A 27,775-nucleotide genomic window follows, 5' to 3' on the forward strand; every position below is an offset into this window, starting at 1 on the left:
GTCAAAGATAATTTTTCTTTATTGCCACCAAGAAAAAAGCAGCTTTGGGAGTCTCTCTTTTAAAGACCAAACTATCACTAAAAAAAATGATGACAAAATAAAGAACAATTATTACAGTCTTTAATGTAACTACTGGAATGCAAAGAAACATTTCTGAATAAACCTACTGAAATATTGAGGGGTAAGAACTGAAAACGTCATGTCTAAATAAAAGAAAATTCGCCCAGAATTAGGCAGAATAAGGGAAATCAGGCACTGTCATTCACGGCTTGGTGAGAATATAATCTCACCAAGATTTTATTTTATTTTTACTTTTTGAGACAGGGTCTTACTCTGTCACCCAGGCTAGAGTACAGCAGCACCATCACAGCTCACCTCAACCTTCTGGGCTCAACGGATCCTCCCACCTCAGCCCCCAAGTAGCTGGAACCACAGGAACATGTCATCACACCTGGCTAATTTAATTCTTGTATTTTTTGTACAGACAGGTTTCTGCCATGTTGCCCAGGCTGGGCTTCAATTCCCAGACTCAAGCAATCCATCTGCCTCAGCCTCCCCAAAATGCTGGGATTATAGACGTGAGCCACTGTGCTAGCCAATTTCTGGATTTTAGATTATATGAAAACACACACACATACACACACGCACACACAGAGCACTAAATGAATTTGCTTTCTGGAATTTCTGGGTCTTCTATTACTGTACACTAAAAACATTTAGTTCATGCAAAAAGATTTAGCTATATAAAGTGGTCACTGCAGCCTTATTTATAATGGGAAAAAAACTGGAAATAACTTAAATATCAAACAGCAGTGCTTTCTGGCCCTTAATCATTTACATATCATCATCAGGATTTTTGTCCTATCCTAGAGCCACCTTTATGTATCATTTACTTAACATGTTTTAACCAATGTAGTTTTCTTATTTAAATTTATTTTAAGAACAGAGGCTTCTATTAGGTCAATACAAAAACTGCAATTGCTTTTGCACTGACCTAATAGCCCCAAAATGGCGGCATAGAAGCAAGCTGCCTTCACTCCCCCTCACAGAAAACCAAAAACAAATATACAGTGCCTAGATTATTACTGGCAATATCCCAGAACTCAAATATGAGGAAAAAAATAGTATTCAAGACCACAGAGAAGTGAAAAAACTCTGAGCAGAAGTTAAAAGAATTAGACTTTGATTTTCCTGATTCCCATTCTCCTAATCTGCCCAGCACCAAACATGGAAAATATTCCCCTGACTCACGGTTTCCACACTGGAAAAAGTAAGATCAAGGTGGACAACCAGCTTCCCCATCAACTTGGGCTCCTTGACAGGAGATCTGTCCCTGGCTCGACTCATGGGAAGTACTGGGAATATCTGAAGGGAAAAATATGCCTAACAGCCAGAGGCAAAGTGGGAATGCAAGACTACCATTCCTAGCCCTGAAAAACCCTGCTTTGTAACTTGGCCAAAGGAGACACCAAATCAGACTGGCTGTTCAGCAGCATCACACTGTAAGAGGTTCATGCCACAGGTCCTCTGGGCACGAGCCCCTAGCCAGCCAGGGGCCTTTGGGACCTTACCATCAAGGATGGATAACACTGATTGTTTACTAGAACTGAGGCAAACTGGGGCTAAAGGCATCATATGCATTATATTATGGAGTACTGAAACGGAGGCAGTGACATACTGCAAAAATAAAACACAGCAAAACATGAAAGATTCTCTAAGCAAACACATCCAGTAAAAGCTAAAACAAGCCAGACAGAGAAGACTAGAATAAATAACAAAATCTTCACTTTAAAAACATAGACATATATCCACAAGAAACAACAACAAATGGGAAACCTTGACTTAGTCAAATGGACAAAGCAAAGAACTAGTGAATGACCCTAACAAGAGAGAAATATGTGAAGTCTGTGAACAAGAATTCAAAATAGCAGTTTAAAGGAAACTTAGTGATCTCCATAACACAGACAAGCAATTCAGAAATTTACTACAAAAATTTAACAAAGATTAAAATTTTTTAATCAATCAAACAGAAATTCTGGAATTAAGAAATAGATTTGCTGAACAGAAAGAATCATTAGAGGCTTTCAACAGGAGAATGGATCAAACAGAAAAAAGAATCAGTGAGCTCAAAGACAGGCTACTTTAAAATACACAGAGGAGAAAAAATAAAGAATGAAAAGGAACAAAGATCACCTACAAGATACAGAAAATTACCTCGAAAGATCAAATCTAAGAATTATCAGTGTTCAAAGGGAGTTCTAGTCTTCACTGTCTGGCTTGTTTTGTTTTTTACTGAATGTGATCACTCAGAGAGTCTTTGTAATTTATGTATTGTTTTTGTATCTTTTTTTTGTACTATGTCACTGCCTGTTCTTCAGCACTACATAATATAATGCCTAACTATAATGCAAGGGGAGAGAAATCTTATTCAAGAAATAATAAAAACTTTCCAAAACCGGAGAAAGAGATAAAATATCCAGGTATAGGAACATTAGAGAACAAGGCAGATTTGACCCAAAAAAGATTACTCCAAAGCATGTAATAATCAAACTTTCAATGGTCAAGGACAAACACAGGATCCTAAAAGTGGCAAAAGAAAAGAAGCAAACAAGGCATTAAAGAGCTGTACAAAAGAGCTACAATTTGTCTGGCAACAGACTTCTAAACAGATACCACAGAGGTCGTACAGGAGGAAGAAACCATATAGGAGGATGTGGGACATGTTCAAAGTGCTGAAGGAAAAAAATAGCCACCCAAAGATACTGTATTCAGCAAAGTTATCCTTCAAATACAAAGAAGAGGAATAAAGTCTTTCACAGACAAACAAAAGCTGAGAGGATTCACTAACACAGACCTGTTTGACAAGAAAAGCTAAAGAGAGTTCTTCAACCTGAAAGAAAAAACACTAATGTGAAGAAACAAAACATGTAAAGGTATACAACCCACGAGTAAAATTAAGTACATGGACAAACCCACAATACTCTAATACTGTAATTGTGGTGTAGCGCCCACTCGTAACTCTAGGATGAAGTCCAAAAGACAAACCTGCCAAAAACATTAATAGCTACAGCATCTTATTAAGAAATGGGCAATATAAAAACATGTAAATTGAGACAAAATAAAGTCAAAATGTGGAGGGAATGGAGTTATAGAGGGGTTTTTTTTTCTTTTTTTCTTTTGTTTCTATTCTTTTCTTTGTGATCCAAGGTAAGCTGTCATCTCGTTAAAATAACTTCTTGAACCTATGTCTTTTTAAGTCTCATGGTAACCACAATGCCAAAAACTGTACTATATTCACTACAAATAAAAATCAACAAATTAAAACATACTACCAGAAAAAAAAAAATCACTTAACTTCAAAGAAAGAGAGTAAGAAAGGAAGAGAGGAATTACAAAACAATCAGAAAACAAGCAACAAAATAGCACTAGTAAGACCTCACTTATTAATAATAATACTGAATGTAAATACACTCAATTCTTCAGTTAAAATGGCGAAAGTGGCTGAATCAATACAGAAGTAAGACCTAACCATAAGCTGCCCACAAAAAACCCACTTCGCCTATTAAGAACATGCACAGACTGAAAGTGAAGGGGTGGAAAAGGATATTCCATGCAACTGGACACCAAAAAAGAATGGGAGTAGCTATACTTACATCAGATAAAACAGGCTACCAGTCAAGACTATAAAAAGAGACAAAGAAGGTCATTATATAATGATAAAGGGTCAATTCAGCAAGAGTATATAACTATTATAAATATCTATGCACCCAGCACCACAGCTCCCAAGCATAAAATGCAAGTATTAATAGATCTAAAGGGAGAGACAGACTGCAATACAATAATAGTAGGGAACTTAAATACCCCAATCCCGGTATTGGACAGATCATCCCAAGAGAAAATTAAAGAAAACATCAGAATTAAAATACACACTATGCCAAATAGGCCAGACTGATATTTACAGAACATTTCACCCAACTCCTGAAGAGTATTCTTTTCATCATGGAACATTCTCCGGAATAGACCATATATTAGGTCATAAAACAAGTCTCAACAAATTCAAAAGGTAGAAATCATATCAAGTATCGTTTCTGACCATAATGGAATAAAACTAAAAATCAGTCACAAGAAGAACCTCAGAAAACACAAACAAATAATAATTAAGCATGTTCCTGCTGGGCATGGTGGCTCATGTCTGTAATCCCAGCACTTTGAGTGGCTGAGGTGGGATGACTGCTTGAGCCCAGGAGTTCAAAACAAACCTGGACAACAAGATTTCACTTTGTTGCCCAGGTTGGTCTCAAACCTACAAAAATTCAAAACATTAGCTAGGCATGGTGTCCCACGCCTGTGGTCCCAGCTACTTGAGAGGCTCAGACAGGAGGATTGCTTGAGCCCAGGAGGTCCATTGCACTCCAGCCTGGGCAACAGAGAAAGGCCCTGTCTCAAAAAACAAAACAAACAAACAAACAAAAAACCAACATATTCCTGCAGGGCAAATGGGTTCATGACAAAATTAAAAGGGCAATTTTTAAATTTCCTGAAAGAAACGAAAGTGGAAATACAACATACCAAAATCTAGGTGATAAAGCAAAAGCAGTACTCAGAGGGAAATTTATACCAATAAAACAATACGAGAAAGACTTCAAACAAACAACCAAACAATGCACTGCAAGGAACTAGAAAACCAAGAACAAACCAAACCCAAAATTAGTAGAAGAAAAGAAATAACAAAAATCAGAGCAGAGACAAATGAAATTGAGGCCAAAACAGTCAATACAGAAGTCAATGAAACAAAAAGTTGCTTTTCTGAAAACATAAACAAAATCAACAAACCTTTAGTTATACTAATTGTCACAAAAGGAGAAAGGTCAAATAAAATCAGAAATGAAAAAGAAGATATAAAAACTGAGACCACGGAAATACAAAAATCATTACAGACTATTATAAACAACTATATGCTAACAAATTCAAAAACTTAGAATAAAAAGATAAGTAAATTTCTGGACACATAGAACCCACCAAAATTGAACCATGAAGAAATAGAAAACCTCAACAAACCAATAATGAAATCGAAGCCTCAATAAAAAGTCTCTCATCAAGCTGGGAGTGGTGGCTCACACCTGTAATCTCAGCACTTTCAGAGGCCGAAGTAAGCAGATTGCTTGAGCATGAACTCAGGAGTTTGAGACCAGCCTGGGCAACATGGCAAATTCTCGTCTCTACCAAAATACAAAAAAATTAACCAGGCATGGTGGCACATGCCTGTGGTCCCAGCTACTTGGGAGGCTGACATGGCAAGACGGCTTGAGCCCAGGAGGCAGAGGTTGCAGTAACCTGTGAACACACCACTGCACCCCAGCCTCACAACAGAATGAGACCCAATCACACACACACACACACACACACACACACAGAGTCTCCCATCAAAGAAAAGCCCAGGACTTGATGGCTTCACTTCTGAATTCTACCAAACATTTGAAGAAAGAATAACAATTCTCCACAAACTCTTCAAAAAACTGAAGAGAAGGGAGTACTTCCAAACTCATTCTATGAAACCAACATTACCCTGATACCAAAACCAGACAAGAACACAACAGAAAAAGAAAACTACAGGCCAATATCACTGATGAACATAGATGCAAAAATCCTCAACAAAATACTAGCAAACTGAATTCAACAACACATTAAAAAGATCATTCACCATGATCAAGTGGGATTCATCCCAAAGATACAAGGATAGTTAAACATGTGCAACTCAACAAATGTGATACATCACATTGAAAGAATCAAGAACACCACCCTATGACCATTTCAATTAATGCTGAAAAAGCATTTAATACAATTCAACATCCCTCAACAAACTGGATACAGAAGAATACCTCAAAATAATAAAGGCCATATATGGCAAACCCACAGCTCATATCACACTGAATCGGGAAAAATTAAAAGCCTTTCCTCTAAATCTGGAACAAGACCAGGAGGTCCACTTTCACGCAACATAATACTGGAAGTCCTGGCCACAGCAACTAAGCAAGAGAAAAAAATAAAGGACAACCAAATTGGAAAGGAAAAGGTCAATTTAGCCTTATTTGCATACAATATGATCTTATACTTAGAAAAACCTAAAGACTCCACCAAAAGCTGTTAGAACTGATAAACAAATTCAGTAAAATAGCAGGATACACAATCAACATACAAAAATCAGTAGCAGTTATGTATACCAACAGCAAACAATCTGAAAAAGAAATCAAGAAAGTAATCCCATTTACTATAGCTACAAAGAATATAAAATACCCAGAAATCAATTTAATTAAAGAAGTAAAAAATCTATACAAGGAAAACTATAAAACAGTGATGAAAGAAATGGAACAGGACATTAAAAAATGGAGAGAAATCCATGTTTGTGGATTAGAAGAATATTGTAAAAATGATACTACCCAAAGCAACTTACAGATTCAATACGATCCCTATTGAAATACCAATGCCATTACTCACAGAAATAGAAAAAACAATCTTAAAATGTTGATAGAAACCACAAAAGATCACAGACAGCCAAAGCAAAAAGCTAAAGCAAAGCTGGAAGCATCACACTACCTGACTTCAAAATATACTACAAAGCCATACTAACAAATCAGCATGGTCTTGGCATAAAAACAGACACACAGACAAATGGAACAAAACAGAGAACCCAGATATAAATTCACACATTTACAGTCAACTCATTTTCTACAAAGGTGCCAAGAATATACAACGTCCAGAAAATAGACATCAGAGTTAAACTACACACTAGACTAAATAGGCTAAACTGATATTTACAAAACATTTCACCCAACTGCTGAAGAATACACATTCTTTTACACAGCACATGGAACATTCTCCAGAACAGACCATATAGTCTGAGAAAAGGACAATCTCTTCAATAAATGATGCTGGGAAAATTGGATAACCATATGTAGAAGAATGAAACTACATATGTATCTCTTACCATATACAAAAATATCCTATCAAAATGGACTAAAAAATCTAAAACCTGAAACTACTAAAAGAAAACAGTAGAGAAATACTCTAGAACATTGGTCTGGGGAAAGTTTTTTTTTGTCTAAGATCTCAAGAGCACAGACAACCAAAGCAAAAACAAATGGAACCAGGCTAAAAAGTTTCAGAAGCATGGTGGCTCACACCTGTAAGCCCAGCACAATGGGCGGCCAAGGCAGGAGAATCACGTGAGCCTGAGAGTTTGAGACTGGCCTGGATAACATAGTGAGACATAGATCTATCACTATAAAAAATAAATAATTAAAAAAATGCTTCCAAAGCTAAAAAGCTAAAAAGTTTCTGTACAGCAAAGGAAACAATCAAAACAAAGTGAAGAGACAACCCACAGAATGGGAGAAAATAGCTACAAGCTACTCATCTGACAGGGAGTTAACAACAACCAGAATATATAAGAAGTTCAAACAGCTGGACAGCAAAAGAGCAAATAATCTGACTAAAACATGGGCAAAAGATCTGAATAGACATTTCTCAAAAGAATACAAGTGGCCAACAAGTATATGAAACAATGCTCAATGTTACTAATCATCAGAGAATTGCAAATCACAACCACCATGATATATTATCTCACTGCAGTTAAACTGACTTTTATCAAAAAGACAGGGAATAACAGATGCAGGGGAGGATGTGGAAAGAGAAGAACCCTTGTACACTGTTAATAGAAATGTAAATCAGCACAGCCACTATGGAAAACTGTATGGAGGATTTCTAAAAAACTAAAAATAGAACTATCATAGGATCCAGCAATTCCCCTACTGGGTATATATTCAAAAGAAAGGAAATCAACATATAAAGGAGATATCTGCATTCCCATTTTTTTTTTGTAATAGTATTCACAATAGCTAAAATATGAAATTAGCCTAAGTGCAAATCAATTGATAAACCGATAAAGAAAACGTGGTATGTATACAATGGAATATTATTCAGTCACAAAAAAAACAAATTGTCATTTGCAGCACCACGGACACAACTGGAGGACATTATGTTAAGTGAAATAAGCACAGAAAGACAAATATCACATGTTCTCACTCATATATGGGAGGTGAAAAAGTAGACGAAAATAGTGAGTAGATTGGTGGTTACCAGAGACTGGGAAGGGTAGGAGGGTGGAGAAGATGAAGAGGGGCTGACAATGGGTACAAAGAAGAGTTTAACAGAAGAAATAAAACCTAGTATTTGATAGATTGGTAGGGTGACTATAGTTTACAAAAATCTACTGAATATTTCAAAATAGCTAGAAGAAAATAATTTGAATATTTCTAAAAAATATTTGAATATCCAATTAAAGGTAACGGACATCCCAATTACACTGATTTGATCTTTACAAACTATATGAGTGCATTAAATTATCACATGTATTCCCAAAATATATACATTACACATCAATAAAAATTTTAAAGTAAATTTATTTTAAAAGGAGACTCTATCCCTGGCACAAATTAAATGTCAGTATCACTGTCATTTCTTTTTTAGAAAAGTAAACAAAAACAAATACAATGAAAAAATTATTAAAATTTTAGTTAGATTTTGTTGAAGGGTATGAGAGAAATGGGCAAGTGTTAAAAGGATGTTAAAGATATATGAGTATCAAACAGACTCTTGGCTATCATAAGCAGATGAACTAAAAGAAAACTGGCAAACCTCATAATAACTTTCTTACAATACTATCTAATGTTTTTCTCTATTTTTCTATTTTTTTATTGTTATAGATTTAGAGGGTACAAATCCAGTTTTATTACATAGTGGTGAAGTCTGGGCTTTTAGGGTAGGCATTACCCAAGTAGTGTACATTGTACCCATTTATCCAATGTTTTTAATACTGGATCAGGATAGACCTAAAATATCACCACCTAACATCAGATGTATCACATGCTTTAGGCAACACTAGGTTAACTATTATGACTCCATATTAAAATATTAATGTAAACCATTATTGCTAACAAAAATGTTCATGACACAGTAGTAGGTATATTACTGCTGTATGATCGATTTTTATGAAAAAATATGTACACCTCTTTATATTTATTTATTTTATTATTATTATTTATTATTATTATTATTATTATTTTAAGTTCTAGGGTACATGTACATAACGTGCAGGTTTGTTACATATGTATACTTGTGCCATGTTGCTGTGCTGCACCCATCAACTCGTCAGCACCCATCAACTCGTTATTTACATCAGGTATAACTCCCAATGCAATACCTCCCCCCTCCCCCCTCCCCATGATAGGCCCCGGTGTGTGATGTTCCCCTTCCCGAGTCCAAGTGATCTCATTGTTCAGTTCCCACCTATGAGTGAGAACATGCGGTGTTTGGTTTTCTGTTCTTGTGATAGTTTGCTAAGAATGATGGTTTCCAGCTGCATCCATGTCCCTACAAAGGACACAAACTCATCCTTTTTTATAGCTGCATAGTATTCCATGGTGTATATGTGCCACATTTTCTTAATCCAGTCTGTCACTGATGGACATTTGGGTTGATTCCAAGTCTTTGCTATTGTGAATAGTGCCGCAATAAACATACGTGTGCATGTGTCTTTAGAGCAGCATGATTTATAATCCTTTGGGTATACACCACTAATGGGACGGCTGGGTCATATAGTACATCTACTTCTAGATCCTTGAGGAATCGCCATACTGTTTTCCATAATGGTTGAACTAGTTTACAATCCCACCAACAGTGTAAAAGTGTTCCTATTTCTCCACATCCTCTCCAGCACCTGTTGTTTCCTGACTTTTTAATGATCGCCATTCTAACTGGTGTGAGATGGTATCTCATTGTGGTTTTGATTTGCATTTCTCTGATGGCCAGTGATGATGAGCATTTTTTCATGTGTCTGTTGGCTGTATGAATGTCTTCTTTTGAGAAATGTCTGTTCATATCCTTTGCCCACTTTTTGATGGGGTTGTTTGTTTTTTTCTTGTAAATTTGTTTGAGTTCTTTGTAGGTTCTGGATATTAGCCCTTTGTCAAATGAGTAGATTGCAAAAATTTTCTCCCATTCTGTAGGTTGCCTGTTCACTCTGATGGTAGTTTCTTTTGCTGTGCAGAAGCTCTATGGAACCAAAAAAGAGCCCGCATCTCCAAGACAATCGTAAGTCAAAAGAACAAAGCTGGAGGCATCACGCTACCTGACTTCAAACTATTCTACAAGGCTACAGTAACCAAAACAGCATGGTACTGGTACCAAAACAGAGATATAGACCAATGGAACAGAACAGAGCCCTCAGAAATAATACGACACATCTACAGCCATCTGATCTTTGACAAACCTGAGAGAAACAAGAAATGGGGAAAAGATTCCCTATTTAATAAATGGTGCTGGGAAAATTGGCTAGCCATAAGTAGAAAGCTGAAACTGGATCCTTTCCTTACTCCTTATACGAAAATTAATTCAAGATGGATTAGAGACTTAAATGTTAGACCTAATACCATAAAAACCCTAGAGGAAAACCTAGGTAGTACCATTCAGGACATAGGCATGGGCAAAGACTTCATGTCTAAAACACCAAAAGCAACGGCAGCAAAAGCCAAAATTGACAAATGGGATCTCATTAAAGAGCTTCTGCACAGTATTTTTTTTTTTTTTGAGACAGAGTCTCGCTGTCGCCCGGGCTGGAGTGCAGTGGCGCGATCTCCGCTCGCTGCAGGTTCATGCCGTCCTCCTGCCTCAGCCTCCCAAGTAGCTGGGACTACAGGCGCATGCAGCCACACCAGGCTAATATTTTTTGGGTTTTTTTGTTTTTTTGTTTTTGTTTTTGTTTTTTTTGAGACGGAGTCTCGCTCTGTCGCCCACGCTGGAGTGCAGTGGCCGGATCTCAGCTCACTGCAAGCTCTGCCTCCCGGGTTTACGCCATTCTCCTGCCTCAGCCCCCCGGGTAGCTGGGACTACAGGCGCCCGCCACCTCGCCCTGCTAGTTTTTCATATTTTTAGTAGAGACGGGGTTTCACAGTGTTAGCCAGGATGGTCTCGATCTCCTGACCTCACGATCCACCGGTCTTGGTCTCCCAAAGTGCTGGGATTACAGGCGTGAGCCACCGCGACCGGCCTGTACACCCCTTTTAACAGAGAACGCAGGACTCAAACTCACATCCTTCAACAATTATATCTAGCTGGAATTTTAATAACATCGTACTTGTAGGCATAGAGAAACTCTGGAAGAATATAACTAATAACTTTGGTGTATCTCTGGACTTGAGATTGCAGGTATTTTTCCTTTTGCTCATGTGAAATTTCCTTTTTTATGCAATAGATTTTCTAATTTTTCTAAGAAGCAACTATTAGCCACCTATTCTTAAATTGAATTTGAGCTGTTTGGTCATTCTGAGAGGAGAGAAACAAAAGAATAAGAAAAAGTGTAAGTTTCTTTGTGCCTTAAAAAAAAGAAATACACTACTAGTATTAATAGATTACTAGTATTAATTAGACCAATTACAACAATGGCCAGAAAATTTATCATAAAAATAAAGCAATTTTTAATGATGCTCATATTACTATCAAAATATGTGACAAATATGTTATCTACAGAATAACACACAACATATTTTATACTTATTTTGTCTGCTGTGGATGAAGGAAAGTATACGTATTGTTTACTTAATGAAGACATCTAATTTGTAAATCAGAAATAGCTAATCACTAGCCCAGTAGAATATAAAAATAGATTATATTTAAATTTTTTCCCAGTTATTCAGCAACTACACAGTTATTTCACCTCATGTCTCCTTGAGGAACAGGTGCAAGACCAGTTGCCTCTATCTGTACATTAAGCAACTGGAATGCACTTAAACTACTTTGGAGGACAGCAAATTCATTCTTAAAAATAAACCAACTGGAATACTGCTAAATATATTATCTGTAAATGGAATCAAAATTCTAGGCGCATTGTTTAAAAAGAAAAGATTCCTAAGAGAGAATGCAAAACCAAAAGAAATTAATAGTATTATTGATATTTATGCTCAATTTCAGAAACTTAAAATTCTACATTGTCTGCATTAGAAAATACATTGAGACAGCAAAATATATCAGGGCAAAGATGAAAATTTGGTTTGAGATTCCAACTGTAATTAGGGTATACGTAATTTATATTTAATATTTATTCAGATTTGCAAACACATAATATGTGAGAAAAAAAACTTTGCGTTATAAAAAGTTCAATTAAAAATCTGAGACAATAATATTCATTATTAAATGAACCCAAATTAAAAAGACAATGGATAGATATGGAATAAAAGGAGGAATTTTTCTATTATAGTGCTTAGAATGCATCACTTTTAAGGACATTAAATTACCATGGCATTGTTTTAGGCCTATGTTACTGATTATATGAAGTCATATTATTTTTCAGATTAACCGGAAGGTAAGTTCAATGAGGGTAAGGGCTTTTCTTTTGTTCACTGCTATACATACAAAGCCTAAAATAATATTCAATAAATACATGTTAAGAAAAAATAATTTATCTTTTACAGAAAAGTCACCATTAAGCAATAATTTTAAGCACCACTTCATAGGACTTGAGAACCAAAACAGTCTAACAGGCATATTTAATTCTACTATCTTAAAACCTCATGGTTTCAAAATTAACAAATTTCTAGTTACTTATTAAATGAATTAAAACACAAAAAATTATAATCTCTCTCCTCCACCAAAAGAAAAAAAGCAAAACAAAATTTAAATTCTCAGAAAAATAATACCTACAATAACTTTTTAGCAAGAGTTCTGTTTGGTAAAAATGTGAGAGAGGGAACAAGATTATATATATCCAATTTCTTACATTAATAGATATTTAAGCTATTTACTTTCAATCTGAAAAATGGCAAGCTAGCAGATAAGGAAAAAATTCTACTCAATTAGGTAATCATCTTATACTGAAATGATGCACTTTAAATTTCTGAGAAAACATTTATTCTAAAACATGATGAAAATTCAGACTACAGCCATCTGTGTTTGTTATTTGGAAGCCAATTATAAAAATGTTAACATATGTAGTCACAGAAATAGTTGCAAGATTTACTGGAAAGATATTATGTCCATATATAATTGTCTTTCAAAACTGGTTTGAATCTCAAGCAAATGTCTTACTCTGATCAGAACATGAATAAATGACTTAATACAAATAATAACTGATTGCTTAAACTCAAGATTTTTAACTTAATAAATGATCATTCTGAATAAAACAATGAATTTTCAAAATGCTGTATAAAATATGCCACGTTTTGGCTGGGTGCGGTGGCTCACACCTATAATCCCTGCAGTTGGGGAGGCTGTGGGCGGATCGTCTGAGGTCAGGAGATGTAGACCAGCCTGACCAACGTGGTGAAACCTCGTCTCTACTAAAAACACAAAAATTAGCCGGGTGTGGTGGTAGGCACCATAATCCCAGCTACTCTGGAGGCTGAGGCAGGAGAATCACTTAAACCTGGGAGGCGGAGGTTGCAGCGAGCCGAGATGGCACCACTGCACTCCAGCCTGGGCAAAAGAGTGAGACTGTCTCAAAAAAAAAAAAAAAAAAGCCAAGTTTTTATAATGTCACTTCAAAAATTCAACTATTTGGAATCTCTTCAGCTTCTTGAGTGTTCATTGTTCATTATGTGCCAGGCACTGTGCTAGACGTGTCAAAATATATGATCTTAACAGTAGGACCCTTTAGTCTACTATTATTTAATAACAGTCCCTCATTTCATCAAGTTATGAGAAATAAATGAGAAAAAAGCTAATACACAATTTCATTAACTCAACAGTCCTATATATATTTAAGGAGGTGGTATGGGAACCTCTCTTGTCCTGATTTCTTCATAGAAGGCTTTCCAAAAGAGATGTGGTTGTAGAGTTTTACCTGTGAAGAAAATAACTTGGCATATGTCAGGTAGTAAGTAGTGTATTTATTCAACAGATATTTATTGACTGCCCACCATGTATGCAACTTTGTGCTAAGGTAAGACATGTAGTGAGGAATAAAAGAGATATAAACCCTACTCTCATGAATTGTAATACAGGTGGGAAAAACAAATTAAATATAGATAAACACAGAAATGTATCATCTCAAGTGATAAAAAGTGCTTTGAAGAAAAAGGTACTAGGAGAGCCTCAGACAGAAAAGATTTAATTTAGATGGGGTCATGTGGGGAGAAGTCAGGAAATGTTGAAAGAATGTGGAAACTGAGATTTAAAGATGAATATGGGTTATCTGTCCAAGATCATAAGCAGTAAGCAGCAAAATAAAATGGAACAACAATATCTGACTCAAAATCCAACTTCCAATTATACCATTTGCTTTCCATGCATTCTCATCTCGCTTTTCATTCATCTGTCATTACAGTACAATCCTAGAACACTAACTTAAAGAACATGAGCAAGTGATATCACCAAACAGACAAGTGCTTTTTTGATAAGACTGGAGAGAAAATAAAAACAAACACGATGACACAAATATACTCTAGAGAGAATGGTACCAAATATTACTTAAATGTGTTACCTAGTTTCTCCAGTATTCAAAAATAGCGGTAAATAGAGCTGTTTTTTGTTTTTGCTGTAGAAAAGTTAAAAAATACTAATTAATTCTAATTATGATGACTATATATATTTGTCAATGCTGCCTTTAAACGTTTTTAATATTCCTTAACGAATGATAAACAAGAATGCTATACAAACGACTACAACAAAACTCCAGTAGCCTAACTAGGGAAATAAAAAGATTGTAACAGTTGTCCCAAAGACCATTTGTAAATGAAGTTGAAGTAAGGCAACTGAAAGCAAAGAAGATAAAAGCAACATTTTAAGTATGCTCTAAAGTATTATTAAATACCACAAAGATACAAACTGTTGGAAAATAACAGTGTCAAATAGGCCTGAGGGAATCAGGAATGGAAAAGACCACAGGATTTTATACTATTGAGTGACCAGTTCAGTCCTACTTATAGCCTATAATCTCATTTAATATAATGATATAATTTTTTTTTAATAAAGGTTTTGGACCACCATCATATCTAAAAAGAAAACAAATTCTGCAGCTTAAGAAACCATCTAAATGTTGCATATTTTAACACAATTTCATTGCCTGCCACATAAACACAAATGTTTATTTGTTGAATGAAAATAATGTTTCAAAAAGAGTATGTGCTTTGGGAAGCTAAAGTGGAAGATCACTTGAGGCCAGGAGTTTGAGGCCAGCCAGAACAGCATAAGAAGATCCATCTCTTAAAAAAGTAAATTTTTAAAAAAAAATTAGCCAGGAGTGGTGGCCCACACCTTTGGTCCCAGCTACTTGAAAGGCTGAGGTGGAAGGACTGCTTGAGCCCAGGAGTGAGGCTGCACTGAGCTAGGATCACATCACTGCACTCCACTCCAGGCTGGGCAACAGAGTGAGACCCTATCTCAAAAATAGTAATAATAATAAAATTAAAATTATTTTAAAAACCAAGGTGATATATCAGGTCCATGGTTACACTATTGCACAACCATGCAATGTAACAACATGCAGCTGTCAAAAATAATGTTTTCAAGTCAACGTGGTGGCTCATGCCTGTAATCCTAGCACTTTGAGAGGCTGAGGTGGGCATATTGCTTAAGCCCAGGAATTCAAGACAAACCTGGGCAACATAGTGAAACCTCATCTCTACAAAAAATACAAAAATTAGCCAGGCATGGTGGCGCAGGCCTGTGGTCCTAGCCACTTGGCAGGCTGAGGTGGGAGGGACACTTGAGCCTGAGAGGTGGAGAATGGAGTGAGCTACTACATTCCGGCCTGGCTGACAAGAGACCCTGTCTCAAATAATAATAATAAATAATAATAATAATGATGATGATGATGTTTTCAAAAAAAATCTTAATGAGGGAAAATGCTCTCAACATAAACTTGGGTAAAAAAGAACAAAACTGCATATATAAAGATTTAAGTAACATTTTACTTATGCATAGAAACAAAGAATAGACAATAACAAACTATTCAAAATCATTACTTGTAGGTTATAACACAACAGGTAATTGTTTTTCTCTTTGAATGATCTTTACTGCCTGACTCCCTCACACAACTCTAAAGAATACTCACTAAAACTAATAAAATTGTCATGGGCCCATATGCTAATATCACTATTTTTTTTAAAGGATATATACAACTACATACCTACTAGAAATCTTATCCCTAAAGAGAAAGAAAGTGCTGTTTAGATGCCACCTATCTCTGCTTCATTTTATAGTCATCTCGGTTACTGCTAACAATGAACAGTAAGAAGAATGGCATTTTGCCCCAACGTTATCTACCCTAAGCATATTATTAAGTTTAATCCCATTAAAAATAAACAACAAATTAACACCGCACAGTTTATGTAAAGAAGAATGCCCAAAGCAAGGTATATTTGTAACAAACAGACACTCTCTAACAGCATAAAATGCATGCCAGTTTACCATCTGAGGTTAACTCATTTATAAACCTATATTATACATTATTCCCTTTTATATGGATATATTTTTGCAGGAAATATTTGCTAAAAAATAAAAGAACTGCTGCATCTGGTCAGCATAGTGGTCCATGTTGATGGACATCGGGTATCCAGCATCCATCATCAACTCCCATGGACATCTGTGAGATATTTATGTGATGAAACCAGGCATGTAATAAACACATGAATATCAGTTTGCTTTTGACTTCACTCCCTCTTCTTACTCTATTCCTGAACATAGTCACTACCCCCAAGGACTGAAGGACCTTGGGATCATGATCTCTGCATATCTCTAAACCCTTAGCATGTGCTGTACATCATAACAGAAAAAAAATAGCACAGTGGCAGTATTTATAACAGTAAAAACTGGAAACAACCCAAATACTTACTGACCTCACAATGGATACTGATGTAAATTCCTATAATGGAATACTATGCGGAAGTGAACATGCTCTACATGATACTGAACAAAAGGCAAATCACTGATGACTTCATATACCATTAAGTTCAAGCACAGGAAAACGAATATGTTGTATGTGTACATAGATGTGGTATAGAAAAGCAAGGAAATAAACAAATTCAGAACTATAGGTACCTCAAGTGAAGGGTTGGGATGATATGAGGAAAGGTTTCAAATATATTCATACGTGTATGCCTCTTCAGCAGGGTGACAGGTATAGAGGTGTTCTTTTTATCATCAGTCTTTATTTTATACATACATTTCACATATATTCTTTTGTAGAAGAAACATTTAAGTATAAAGTATGTAGAACTTCCTTCTGAGGGAACTAACCAGTGCTCATAGCTTCTCCCATCCATGACACCCCTGCCTCTCCTCCCACCCTAAGTTTGATAAGGAAAGAAAGGTCAATCGGTTAGATTCTTCTCTCAGAATTAGGGAACAAGGAGGTAATAAAGTTGTCCAGAAAGATAACATGAGGAGATTCATCTTATATAAAGGATTCTAAAAGGAGTGCATCATGAAATAATCATATCAATCTACAGATACTCCTAAAATCATCTATAAAGTACAGTTTACATAATCAACCTACTAAACATGTTACAGACTATAAAACGCTTCTGTTTGTATCCAACACAGTCAATTTTCCTTCTGGCATTGAATCATCCCTATTCCTTCAGTTCCACACCAAGTAAAGTAGCTGGCTTAGAAGAGGTCATGAGACATAATCACAGTGTTGTAGAATCAAGTAAAGTGGCTGTGTTAGTGGGTCCTAAAGTTTACTGCTCACTGGGTATCTTTACAAAAAATAGTGAGGGCTGACACCCCAGATTTTCTGATTTTGGTATGGGATGTAATGTAGGCATCAAAAAATTTGTAAAGCTTCCCTGGTGTTTCCCATATGCAGCAAAATTTGGGAGCCTCTAGGCTCGATGATTACTCTGTAAGTAGATGTGTTTCTATATTTATATAATTTTTATATTCCCCTTCTTTGTTCTTTTTAAAGTATATTTAGTAGAGCTGGGCAGTGGCTCACGCCCATAACCCCAGGACTTCAGGAGGCTGAGGTGGGAGGATCACTCAAGCCCAGGACCAACCTAGGCAACACAGTGAGACCCTGCCTCTATAAAAAATAATTGGGCATGGTGGCATGTACCTGTAGTAGTTACTTGGGAGGCTGAGGTGGAAGGATTACTAGAATCCAGGAGGTTGAGGCTGCAGTGAGTCATGATCATGCCACTGCACTCCAGCTTAAGTGACAGAGTGAGACCCTGTCTCAAAATAAATAAATAAAGGTATATTTAGTAGGAAACAATTCCATTGGCTAGAACAGATTTGGAGACTCATCCCATAATTTTGGTCATGTGCAAACTGATATGTAGGCAAGGAAGCTGATCTACAAAGAGAGGAGCATAACATATTGTGAAAGTGAGAGAAAAAAAATGATGGAGAGAATGGCACCAGTTTCCAATGGCTTTTCAGTTTCCATGAGGCCCAGCGATACTCTGAACTTCCTCTGAAACCTCCACATCTTTACAATTACCCTCTCTTTTCTCTCCTTTACTTAACTGGGTTTTGTTTGTTTGTTTGTTTTGGAACAAAAGAGCCCTACTAGAATTAGATTGCTTACACTTGGCTATTTTAATCAAGTAAATATTTTATGTTAAAAAAGGAACATAGTGGTTTTTATTACTTCATTTGTACAGCAATAACATACAACTGCCACCTGGTGGCAGCATACCTATCTTAAGGTGAGATTTTGTGTGTGTGTTGGGGCGGGGGGTAAAGAAATAACATTAGAGGTTAACCATGACAAACACACATTCTTTAACAGTTTTCCACTACTTTTAGGATAACATCCACAACATTTTAAATGTCATATGTGGCTCCTCATTATCTGATCCCTAGTTCTCCAATCCCATTTTCTGTTATATAGCTTAATCCTCTATACTCCAGAATGACAATAATGATGATAATGCCTGACACTTCTTGAACACTTCTTACAAACTGATGTTCTAAATGTTTTATACTTATCAGTGAATCCTCACAACAACCCCAAGTACCAAGGCAGGTACTATTATTGTTCTCATTTTCTAGAGGAGGAACAGAGGAGGAGAGAGGTTAAGTAAATTCCTGATGTCAAAAAACTAGTAAACGGCAGAGTCAGGACTTGAGCCTAGATGGTCTGGTCCAGTCCAACCTCATAACCACTACAATTATCAATTCAAAATCTTTGAAAAATTCCATTTAGATGTATAATAAGGAACTTATAAAATGTACAAAACTGATTTCACAATCTTGCCTAAGTCAACAACTGAAACCTTGACCACATTTTTCTTAGTAGTAAATATTTGTTCTCCATGCTCACTATCCTTTACCTTTCAGATCCAGCCAGTCACCAAGTTCTGCTGATTTTACCTTCTATATATTTACTGATGTATCCCCTCTGTTCCTGCCTCACTGTCTGTCATTTGTACTTTCAACAGCCTCGTAAATGGTTTTATCCTCCTCAACCTATCCTCCACACAGTTGTCGAATACGTCTATCTAAAATGCAAATCTAGCTAACCATATTATTCCCCAGCTTAAACACTCATCAATAAGCCAGGTGGGGTGGCTTATGCCTGTAGTTCCAGCTACTCGGGAGGTTGAGGCAGGAGGATTGCTTCAGCCTGGGAGTTCAAGGCTGCAATGATCTATGATCACGCCACTGCACTCAAGCCTGGGTGAAAGAGTGAGACCCTGCCTCTAAAAAAATACATAAAACACAAAAACACCCCTCATTAATAGATTCCCACAAAGTACGGGATAAAATTCAATCTCCTTAACATAGATTCAAGGATCTTCAAGATGGAGCCCTAGCCTATAGTCTCATTTCTTGCCACATCTTGCTAATAGCTTTATACTCCAATAATACCAAACAAGGTAGGTAATACAATGCCTTCTCCAAAACAAGTCAAATGATTCCACATCTCTGTGCTTTTTCCATTTTGTCTCATTCTTCTGAAAGCTTCTACTCACCTTCCACTCCCTTCTCACCTGGGCAGTCCCTCCCCATCCTTTAAGGCTTCATTCAGGGTTTATCCATCCAGAAAGCCTTTCCTAACTGCTAAAATGGAATCAGATATCCCTCCTCTGTGTTTTTCATGGACCCAGAATTATATTACCCATTGTGTATTTATAATTATCTCTTTATGTCTCTGCCTACTGACTAAATAAAGCTTATGCTTAGCAGAGTCCATGTCTCTAACATCCTATAGTGTTAGCAAAGTGTCTAGCAAGTAGTAAGTGCTCAATCATATTTACTGAGTGAGTAAATAACTCCCTGTACTTCACTCTGAATACTTAACTTACTATATTGTGATTGACTTTCTACTCTACTCGAATGTGAAAGTATCAGAGGCAGGCTTGTGACTTTATCTCTGAATTCCCACTGACTTGCATAAAGTAGAGGCTTGAGTAAATATTAAGTTATCTAGGATTTGATCTGAAAGACTGAAAAGAATGGAGTAGAGGATTAACAAAATGAAAAGGGTGTTTTAAGATTAACCCAGTGACAATATATAGGATGAACCAGAGAAGATGAAGTAGAGGCAAGGAAACCAAATAGATGAGGGAATGTGGGCCTGATTCTATTCGACTGCAATATTAGAATTGAAAGAAAAAGGTTAAGTGTGAGACAACTTTTTAATTATTTATTTATTTTTTATTTTATTTTTTATTTTTTGAGACAGAGTCTCACTCTGTTGCCCAGGATGGAGTGCAGCGGCGCGATCTCGGCTCACCGCCAAGTGTGTGAAACAAATTTTTAATTTAAAAAGTAGGATTTGGTTATGAGTGTATAGAATAAAGGGACATAATCACAGAATAATTCAAAGGATTTTTTAACCAAGATGCTTTCTGAATATATTAGTAAGTATAAACTAAACTACTGAGCCTAGAAAATATCATGGTGCATGAGACAGAAAAGAGAACATTGGCTGGGAGTGGTGACTCACACCTATAATCCCAGCATACTGGCCGGCCAAGGTGGGAGAACCGCTTGAGCCCAGGAGCTCAAGACCAGCCTGGGCAACATGGCAAAACCCTGTCTCTACAAAAATTTTAAAAATTAGCCAGGCATTGTGGTGAGCCCCTGTAGCCCCAGCTACTCAGGAGCCTGAAGTGAGAGGATCAACTGAGTTCAGGAGGTCGAGGCTGCAATGAGCCATGATCATGCCACTACTCTCTAGCCGGGGCAAGAGAGTGAGATCCTGTCTCAAAAATGAAAGAAAAGAAAAAAAAGGGCGAAAAAGAAAATAGAGAGAAAGAGAGTGAGATAGAGAAAGAAAGAAGAGAAAGCATAGAACAATAAAAAAATTTAAGTACAAATCCTAGAGAAAAAGTAGACAGACTTTCCTGCCATACAATTAAAATCCTGAGGCCTATTAAAATTACCTACCTTATCTCACCCTTTGAATTTATTAAAAAACTACATATTCTTTTCAACTAAAAAAGAACTCTAATTTTCTTTTTCTCAAACTTATTATAAAAATTATGAATGGTTGTTTAAAGTGGAAAAGTGAGAGTTCTCTTGTTATACGAGGCATTAGAAATGCTCAGATACGAATTTTCATTGTGAAAGGAATTTATACAAATTAAAATTAAATATTATTTTGGCAAGTATAAAAAAATTCACACCAAAAGTATTTCCAATATTTTTAAGTTGTATATGAATAGATAAGAGAGTTTCTGTAACTTTCAGCCAAAACTCATTACTTCATACATAAACTCCCAGTAGATATTTGCTAATGCAGTTTTAACATAGTTTCTTTTCTAATAACTTGCCATTTAGAAGAAGATCTACTAATTTACTTGGCTCTCAAGAAACCAATATATATATAGTCAAGAGAATATAAATGGCATAAGAATTAACTGAGATCTCTGCTTCATGCCCACTGCAATCCCCACAAGGTCTCCTTCACACACAAAATTTGATTCATGATACATACGGAGAACTACTATTCTAGTTATAATTGATCCCTGTCACTATCTTCTCTGGGGAAACAACTAATAAGGCAATACTAACTTGAATAAAAGTGAGACCCTGGGCCGGGTGCGGTGGCTCACGCCTGTAATCCCAGCACTTTGGGAGGCCAAGGTGGGTGGATCACGAGGTCAGGCGGTCAAGACCAGCCTGGCCAACATGGTAAAATCCCGTCTCTACTAAAAATACAAAAAAATTAGCCAGGTGTGGTGACGTGCACCTGTAGTCCCAGCTGCTGGGGAGGCTGAGGCAGGAGAATGGTGTGAACCCGGCAGGCAGAGCTTGCAGTGAGCTGAGATCACGCCACTGCACTTCAGCCTGGGTGACAGAGCAAGACTCCGTCTCAAAAAAAAAAAAAAAAAAGTGGGATCCTGGAGGAATAAATACAGCCTAATCACAGAGCCCACAATGAGCAATCCTATTAAACAACAAATTATGTAGTGTGTTCAGTACATAGGGGAGCCTAGATTTTATACCCTATTAGTTTTTCAGAGATCTGTAAATCAGTGAACCTATGAAAACAATCTTTATGGATTAGAACTTTCTATGGTAAAGTTGAGTATAGTTCTGAATCATCAAAACAATAATCTTGGGGGCTTTAAGAAATGATTTCTTAAAAGGGGGAAAAACCCTTCGACTTACAGAGAAACTTTCAGACCACACAAAAATCTCAGAGAACAGTAAACCACAATAAGAATCATAACTCTAGGCCGGGCGCGGTGGCTCAAGCCTGTAATCCCAGCACTTTGGGAGGCCGAGGCGGGCGGATCACAAGGTCAGGAGATCGAGACCACAGTGAAACCCCGTCTCTACTAAAAATACAAAAAATTAGCCGGGCGCGGTGGCGGGCGCCTGTAGTCCCAGCTACTCAGGAGGCTGAGGCAGGAGAATGGCGGGAACCCGGGAGGCGGAGCTTGCAGTGAGCCGAGATCGCGCCACTGCACTCCAGCCTGGGCAACAGCGTGAGACTCCGTCTCAAAAAAAAAAAAAAAAAAGAATCATAACTCTGATGGTAACTGAAAACAAACACTACATTGTTCATGAACAAGGAGGAAAAAGGAATTTTACATAGTACAAAAGACTCTATAAATTTAAACAAGAACCTAAGCAAAACTACTCCTGAAATAATATTAAATTTTTGAATACTCTAAATATTGAACACTTTTGAATACTGTTAAACCCATGCTCGGCCGGGCGCGGTGGCTCAAGCCTGTAATCCCAGCACTTTGGGAGGCCGAGGCGGGTGGATCACGAGGTCAGGAGATCGAGACTATCCTGGCTAACATGGTGAAACCCCGTCTCTACTAAAAATACAAAAAACTAGCCGGGCGTGGTGGCGGGCGCCTGTAGTCTCAGCTACTTGGGAGGCTGAGGCGGGAGAATGGCGTGAACCCGGGAGGCGGAGCTTGCAGTGAGCCGAGATCACGCCACTGCACTCCAGCCTGGGAGACACAGCAAGACTCCGTCTCAAAAAAAAAAAAAAAAAAAAAAACCCATGCACAAATCAACCAAAGCTTTATGCAGTGCACCTAGAAGGGCACTAAGTGTTGTAAGTTACATTTTGGTGATGACTAAGATAAAAAGTAAAAGGGGTATCAATATGATAACAAAGACATCTCATACTGGTGAAGTAGCTATAGATCTGCCATGTTCACATACTAAAATGACAGGTCTTTTTATTTTTGAACACTAAGTTACTTTTTTCTCACAGTGTAAATGGATTGGCAATGATCAAGCCAAAAATCCAACAGGTGCCCCTTTGACCAACTGCATGCACTTGTAAAACAGCTGGTCATGGAATGGAATGACTCACTGGCCAACAAAGAAATCAAACTTCAGCATCATGCTCTTATCAACTCACCAAGAATCTATTATTCAAAGGAAGCAACAATTTAAATTTTGGCAAAGCCCAAAAAGCCTAAAAAAAAAAAAAGGAAGATAATCCCACTGGGGATATGTATTTCTACCCATTCCTCTCTGGCACTTGAGTGCACACGCTCTCTCTCTCTCCACAAATATAGAAAGGATATATATATATAGATAGTATAGATATAGATATAGATATAATTAATATTAGATAAAAGAAGTTGGTAACAACCCAATTAAAAAATGGGCAAGGGATATTAACAGACATTTCTCTAAAGAAGATCTACAAATGGGCTGGGCACAGTGGCTCAGGCCTGTAATCCCAGCACTTTGGGAGGCCAAGGTGGGCAGATCACCTGAGGTCAGGAGTTCAAGACCAGCCCGGCCAACATGATGAAACCCCATCTCTGCTAAAAACACAAAAAAATTAGCTGGGCGTGGTGGTGGGTGGCTGTAATCCCAGCTACTCAGAAGGCTGAAGCAGGAGAATTGCTTGAACCCAGGAGGCAGAGGCTGCAGTGAGCTGAGGTTGCACCATTGCACTCCAGCCTGGGTGACAACAGCAAAACTCCATCTCAAAAAAAAAACAAAAAACAAAACAAAACACCTACAAATGGCCAAAAAGCACATTAAAAGATGATACTTAACATCATTATTTACTAGGAAAATACAAACCAAAGCCACAATTAGAAACCACTTAATACTCACAAGGATGAGTATTAAAAACAAACAAACAAACAAAAACCAGAAAACACAAGTGTTAGTGAGGCTATGGGAAAACTGGAATGTCTCACACATTGCTGATGGGAATGTAAAATGGTACGGTCACTATGGAAACAGTCTGACAGTTCCTCAAAAAGTTGAAATATAACTACCATATTACCTTGCTCAGTTCTACTACTAAGTATATCCCAAGAGAAATGAAAACAGGTACTCAAATACATCCATACAAATGTTCATAACAGCACTATTCACAATAGCCAAAAGGTAGAAACAACCCAAATGTCTAGAAATGGATAAACAAATTATGGTATACACATACAATGGAATATTATTCAGCCATAAAAAGGAAAGAAGTACTGATATATGCAACAAAATGGATGAACCTTGAAAACATACTAAGTGAAAGAAGTCAGACACAAAGGGTTACATATTACATGATTCCATTTATATGAAATATCTAGAACTGGTAAATTCAGAGAGTGTGTTGGTGATTGTTAGTGGCTAGAGGGAAGAAGCAATGAAGAATATCTGCTTGATGGGCACAGGGTTATAGAGATGAAAAAATGTTTGGGAAGTAGATAGAAGTGGTAGTTGCATAACATTGTGTTAAGCCACTGAACTGTTCACTTTAAGATGGTTAATTTTTCTTACGCGTTTCACCTCAATTAAAAAAATAATTATAGGTTCTTTATATCTAGCACCTAGAGAACTCAAAAAGCTCCCATTATTTCATTTATCCTTCAAAACACCTGTTGAGATACACATCATAAGATTATTCCAATAGAAAATAAGGCACAGAATTTGTGATCATTTAAATAAATGCCTGCGGCCAGGCGTGGTTGCTCACGCCTGTAATCCCAGCACTTTGGGAGGCCAAGGCGGACGGATCACAAGGTCAGGAGTTCGAGACCAGCCTAGCCAATATGGTGAAACCCTGTCTCTACTAAAAATACAAAAACTAGCCAGGTGTGGTGGCAGGCGCCATAGTCCCAGCTACTCGGGAGGCTGAGGCAGGAGAATAGCTGGAACCTGGGAAGCAGAGATTGCAGTGAGCCAAGATCGTGCCACTGCACTCCAGCCTGGGCGACAAAGCGAGACTCCATCTTGGCGGGGGGCGAGGGTGGGGGTGGAAAGGGCGGGAAAAAAAGCTTGCTAAGTAAAAGTTCATAGCTGCAGTCGTAGGCGTTCAAAAACGTTGGTTGAACAAACGAGCAAACAAATGTCTCCAAAGTCCTAGTGCCATTTCTACCAGGCCAGAGAGCAATATTATAAATTCTCTTTCTCCCTCTCTCCAGCACACACACACACACCTCCCCCCGCCAGATGCCAAACCGCTTTTATAAATAAGTTTTGAAAAATTCCGCAGCTTTTTCAAATTAAAGTTTTTAAATGAATGTTAACCAATTATATAAAGTGACTAATCTTAATTTTAGTGGAACCTTACTAAGAAATAAATATAAACAATGTCCCTTATTGTTTTAACAATTTACCATAACCTTTTCTAGCTATATTAGAAGAAATTCACTTACATTTCAATATTCAGTAGCCTATAATAGACATTTTGTAGTCATAGTTTTTACTATGAATCTTTTTATTTATAAAATGAGAGATGTTTTTGTTTGAAAAAAATTTTTGTTCTATTCTTGTCATATTTCAATCACTTGGATGTATCCTATCTTTTTCACTTCCTCTTTCCATGAGCTATCATTCAACTTTCAGTTTCACTGACAGGGCATCACATTCCTTCCTCCACATTCTCTCTCTAAACACCATGTTTTGCTTCATTCTGACAAAGCCTGAGCTGGGTGCAGTGCGTCACACCTATAATCCTGGCACTTTGGGAGGCTAAGGCAGGAGGATCGCTTGAGCCCAGGAGTTCAACACCAGCCTGGGCAACATGGTGAAATCCAATCTCTACGAAAAATTTTAAAAAATTAGCCAGGTGTGGTGGTGCACATCTGTAGTCCCAGGTGCTCAGGAGGTTGAGGCAGAAGGATCACTTGAGCTCAGGAGGTCGAGGCAGGCTGCCACTCCATCCTGGACAACAGAGCGAGACCTTGTCTCAAACAAAAAAACAAAAAAAAAAGCCTGAAGGTCATGAATTAGTTTTAAGTCATAGGCAATGTACCATTGCCACAATAAATGTTGATGAAGGTTATCAAACTGCTGCATCTACTCCGAATGCTAAGTAAGCTCTGTCACATGTAAGTATAAAAAACTAGAATGCTTAAAACAGGAAGGGAAAACACTTTCTTAGCTGTGGAACACATTATCTGAAACATGCAAAGAACAGTTTTACACCATAACCAGCTTTGTCTATCACAGTGGAAACAGTAATTGAAAAGTCCTGCTATCAATAATCCATACACAGCTTGCATGAAGCACCATCCTTTTTTTGGTACACAATTGGAACTACTCTTCACACTGAAAATGCTTGTTAAACAAAAGTCATGTAATTACAAATTACTGAATATAACAGGCAATAATTTTTTATTCTTCAGCAAATAATGCACATTATATAAAATACTGAATAACTTAAAAAAAGTATACCTAATGCAAATTTACAAGAGTAATAATTTTATATTAAATATACAACTGTCCTCTAATTCTGTTCACTTAAATTACAATACTTTCTTTACGGGACATGAATAATTATACTTGGGAAAAAATGAAGTCATTTAAAGCAGAGTTAAAATAGTTTGGTTCAACACAAGGACAACCTATGTAGTGCCATCCCTGTCAAAACACTGTAGAGGGAGTTAGCCTAGCTCTGAAAATATTTACTTAATACATAATGCAGTAATGTCTTACATCTCCCAGGGTCATGCTTCTTGCAACATCAATACTGAGGAAATAGCTGAGACCCAATAGTAAACCAAAATAACCAACAAGCAGCAGAAAAACTAAATTGCCCTAAAGCCCACTGGGCAAGCTCCACTGGTCTCCGTTTTTGTTTTGGTTTGTTTTTTTGAGATAGAGTCTTGCTCTGTCATCCAGGCTGGAGTGCAGTGGCACAACCTCAGTTCACTGCAAATTCCACCTCCTGGGTTCAAGTGATTCTCCTGCCTCCACCTCCTCAGTAGCTGGGATTAGTGCCCGCCACCACGCCCGACTAATTTTTTATATTTTTTAGTAGAGACGAGGTTTTGCCATGTTGGCCAGGCTGGTCTCGAACTCCTGACCTCAGGTGATCCACCCACCTCGGCCT

General features: G+C 37.2%; 1 protein-coding gene across 16 annotated transcripts in view; it reads right to left on the reverse strand.

The window, feature by feature from the left end:
* The window catches only part of AKAP9 (A-kinase anchoring protein 9), a 172,792-nt gene that overhangs the window by 140,688 nt on the left and 4,329 nt on the right, over positions 1-27,775 (reverse strand). The gene's annotated exons all lie outside the window — the stretch shown is intronic.

The sequence above is a fragment of the Macaca mulatta genome, chromosome 3 (assembly GCF_049350105.2).
Source record: "Macaca mulatta isolate MMU2019108-1 chromosome 3, T2T-MMU8v2.0, whole genome shotgun sequence".
Lineage (NCBI taxonomy): Eukaryota > Metazoa > Chordata > Mammalia > Primates > Cercopithecidae > Macaca > Macaca mulatta.